The sequence below is a fragment of the Beta vulgaris genome, chromosome 7 (genome assembly GCF_026745355.1).
Source record: "Beta vulgaris subsp. vulgaris cultivar EL10 chromosome 7, EL10.2, whole genome shotgun sequence".
Classification (NCBI taxonomy): Eukaryota; Viridiplantae; Streptophyta; class Magnoliopsida; order Caryophyllales; family Amaranthaceae; genus Beta; species Beta vulgaris.
Window position 1 is genome coordinate 15,406,328 of NC_079208.1, and position 4,441 is coordinate 15,410,768.

At 39.7% G+C, this 4,441-nt stretch overlaps 1 non-coding gene across 1 annotated transcript; it reads left to right on the plus strand.

Moving 5' to 3' along the window:
- The first annotated feature begins 3,256 nt into the window (after positions 1 to 3,256).
- Positions 3,257 to 3,363, plus strand: LOC125492145 (small nucleolar RNA R71). Its single transcript, XR_007268590.1, has one exon. It is a non-coding gene; the product is annotated as a small nucleolar RNA R71 (small nucleolar RNA).
- The last annotated feature ends 1,078 nt before the right edge of the window (positions 3,364 to 4,441 follow it).

Sequence of the window (4,441 nt, forward strand, 5' to 3'; positions counted from 1 at the left end):
AAATGCGGCTGCCATATATGACATGCAAATCTCGAAAAGGCACTCACTAGGGTGTCATCTCTCTCAACATTTTTGTGGCAGGCAAAAGATGTGCCCGATCACTCACCATCCCAACCATAATAACCCTTCCCACTCACACTCTCATGTGTTTAGAAAGGTATAATGCCACTCAACCTAATCATGTCGACTCAAGTAGCGAACATACTCTTTAACCTTGACAAACTGACCACATCAATCCAATAAGACAATGTAAGCAAGCTCAAGAGGACTTTTTCAGGGTTGTAATGGGCTTAGGTATGGGTATGGATTATGTATGGGAAATGTGGTGGAAAAACCAAGAATAGGGGAGCACAAGTTACTAGAAGTATCAACCTGAATATAGCAAATAACATGTCCCAATTCTATAAATCACAAATTTTCAATAAACTCATCCTTGAAGCAGTGTGATGAATTTTTTTCTTTGCAAGCACTTGTAAAAGAAAGAATTTTTGACTTTTTGTTCTCTTTTTCAATCTTTCTTTTTCTTTCTTTTGCATTTTTTCCAATCCATAATCACATGTATTTCATTTTGCTCATTCTTTTCTTTTTCTCAACTTTTGTACCTTAATACAATCATCTCCATCCAAAGTAACTCATAAAAACTATCTCAGATACTAACTCAAACATATGCTCCCCCAAGCTAGGCTTGGGATTAATATCAAAACAAGGGCCATGGGCATGTAATGAGGTTTAGTAACATGAAATAGTCATTAGGCTCAGCGGGGCTAAGGAAGAAAGTATATCACAAAAATCACTTTAAGGCTCAAAACAGACAAAAGAACGCCTCTATCACAACAATTGCCACAAGTCATCAGATATCAATAGTACGTATGTCAAAGTCAAGATCAGTCAGCTAATGAGGAACTAACACACAAGAAAACAGAATGGATATAGAAATAATCCATTGGCAAGAATGAATCCTCACAGTCTAACCAATTCAAGTATGCAGTCAAGATAAGCGCTTTATCATCAAAACTCATTGAGGTCAAGGCATTTAGAGTTCACATTCCAGCATCACAATCTCAAGTGCCCAACTATCCAGATAAAGAGCCCAAATATACTTTCAAAGAACATCATGGGGCACAGGGAAGCAATCACACCAATCCAGTCAAATCGTATTTTTGGTATTTTTTCAGCAATTTTGTTTTTTTTTTTTTTGTCTTGAAAGCAAATAAATCTGGCCTAAGAAAGCAAAAAATCTACACTAAAAGGTAGTAAAAGAGAGAAAAAATACATACAAAAATCCTCCCCCAAGCTGAACATGGCAATGTCCTCAGTGCCGCAAGATGAACTATAGGACGATGCTCAGAAGAAAAATTAATGTTAGGACTCTCCCGCTCTCTCACTCTCTAAAAGGGAAAAAATGAAAAAAAATAAAAATAAAAGAAATAAGAAAAAAAAAAAACTACGGGTTGCCTCCCGCACAGCGCTGGTTTATAAAGGTCCCGCACGACCATATTACCTCCTCAATCTCAAATCGGAGGGGCTTGGCAATGAGTGCCCCCCTCATCAAACATTTTCCTCCTGCAGCAAGTTTGCTCAAGCATAGGAGACTTAACAGCATTGGTTAGTTTAAAAGTGACATTATCATACCAACACTCAAAGTTAAAGACCCAGACTTGACATCTATAGCACCAGCATGTACACAAAAACGGCCTACCAAGAATAATAGGAATTTGGGCATCCTCCTCCATATCAAGCACACAAAATCAACAGGAATATAAAACTTTCCCACCCTAACAGGGACGTCTTCTAAAACACCTAGAGGTATTTTATAGAACGATCGGCCATTTGCAAAGTAATTTGAGTGCACTTAAGTGCTCCCATATTCAGTTTCTTATAAACAGAAAAGGCATGACAGACACAGAAGCACCTAAATCACACAAGCCTTATCTATAAATAATGCACCTACATGCAAGGGTGGAAAAACTACCAGGATCCTTCAACTTAGGTGGGGTTCTATTTTGTAAAACAGCACTACACTCTTCAGTTAGAGCGACTCGATCTACCCCACCAAAGTCTTTCTTTTTAGTAATCATGTCTTTCAAAAACTTAGCACAAACATGCACTTGAGAAATAAGTTCAGTAAAAGGAATTGTTACCTCAAGATTCTCGACCATAGTCAAGAACTTACCAAGTTGTTGATCGACCTTCGACGTCTTCATCCTATGGGGAAAAGGTAGCCTTGGTGAAATAGGCGTTTCAGAAACCTTTTCCTTTTGCTTTCTTGTCTGATCTTTCTTAGCTAGTTCGACCTCAGACATCGATCACTTCTCCACTTCTTCCTCTACCACCTCTTTCTCCTTGCTAGGAGCAGCATCATCAATGGGCATGGGAGGAGCATCATAACCAGTGCCGCTACGAAGTGTAACGGCATTGACAGTCTCCTTGGGGATGGGTTACCCCGGCAGATGACCTGGTTGCCTCAGTGCATTATTTTCGGCCACCTGAGCAAGTTGAGTCTCCAAGTGTTTGGTAGTGTTCTTCAACTCCTTGATGCTCTCCTCATGATTTTTCTGCATAGAAACCCTCATTTTCATTAGATCAGATATAGTGAGTTCTTGAGAGTTGACATTCTGAGAAGCTTGCTACTGACAGCCTTGATGTGAAGGCCTAATGAAACCAGGAGAGGGGTTCTGAGGTGCCCCTTGATAATATTGTTGTCTAGCAACATGTGGTGGTTGGTAGAAAGACTGTTGTGGAGGTTGAGGATTCTGAACATTGTTGTTCTTGTAGGAAAAATTAGGATGATCCCTCCAACCTGGGTTGTATGTGTTAGAGTATGGGTTTTGTGGAGGTTTCTGCTAAAAATATTGCATGCGCCATTTGATTCGGATCAGGTTGATTGTAGCAACAATCATGACCAAAGTGGCCTTGAACACCACACACTTCACAAAAGGAAGAAGTAATAGGAGCCATGGAAGACATCGCATTAATACTCATAGGAGGAGTACTAGACTGCAAAGATTTCAGTGAGTCCATCTTCATGCTCAACTGGGCTACTTGTGATGACAACAAGGCATATGCATCAACATCTAACTTTTTCTTTGTAATAGTCCTAGAGGAACTGTGATCATTCGCCGCTAAGTTGGCCAGAAAATTATACCCTTCATCTACCCCCGTATCTAGGAAGACACCCCTTGCATATGAATCAATTGTGTTCTTGATATGAGGTTGTAGACCATTGTAGAATGCTTGGGTGATGAACCACTTATCCAGATTGTGGTGTGTGCATTCTCTCTGCAGATCCTTGAACCTATTCCATGCTTCCTTTAGTGTTTCATCGGGTTCTTGTTGGAAGGTGGCAAGCTTATGTCTTATTTCTGCAGTCTTGGTGGGAGGGTAGTACTCTTTCAGGAATGCTTCAGATATAGCACTCCACTCAGTTTCATTGACATCGTTCAGCCACTTCTGTGCGAAAATTCGAAGACCATGACCTTCAACTGATCAGGAGTGACCCCTTGGTGCTTAACGGTATGACATAGTTGTTGAAACTGTTGTAAATGATTAGCAGGGTCTTCAGATGGATGCCCACCAAACTGATTCTACTGGATCATATTAATGAGTGCAGGCTTGATTTCGAAGTTGACTGCTTGTATATCAGGCATAGTAGGGCTTGTGGAAACATTGCCAGGAGAAGGTACCCCATAAGACTTCAATGACTTAGGAGGCATAATTGGTTCTGTTGGTTCTTCCGTGGGTTTTCCCTGATTAGCAGACTGTTTTTTCTTCTTTTGTGTCTCTTGAGCTGCCGGATGGTTTTCTCAAGATCAAGATCAGTCGGAACTGGAGAACCTGTTCTTTTAGACCTGGGCATAAAAGAAACGAAGAAAAATGTGCAGTGAGATGGCCTCAATTGGAACTTGAAGTTCCAATGAGACAGCATGAAAAGTCAAATAATTAATTTGAAAACTATAGAAACTAGCCGTCTCCCCGGCAACGGCGCCAAAAACTTGATGAGTTTTAAAATATACCGCAAGTGCACGGTGTCTGTTTAGCAGAAATTGGCAAATACGAGTCGATCCACAGGGAGAGAAGTTCTACAGATTTGTGCTCAATTATCTAACTACTTCAAGAGAGGAAATTATTGAATAATTAATAACTAAACTAGAACGCAGAAAAATGAGAATTTATCAAATAATTAAAAGCCTAGGGCAATCGATCTGTCCACCATGCTTATACCAGTTTAATCAATATAATATAGTTCAACAACACTTGGATTGAGGTTTGAATAAATAAAGTATTTCGTTAATCCTTGGTCAGCAGGCATTATACTCTTAGATTAACATATGCTATTACGGTCGCTCAACATAATCAAATCTACCTATTGTAACAAGCCTCTAATGAATACGATCTTTCGATTCTAATTCTTATTAGCTAAACATAACTCATGATATTGCGC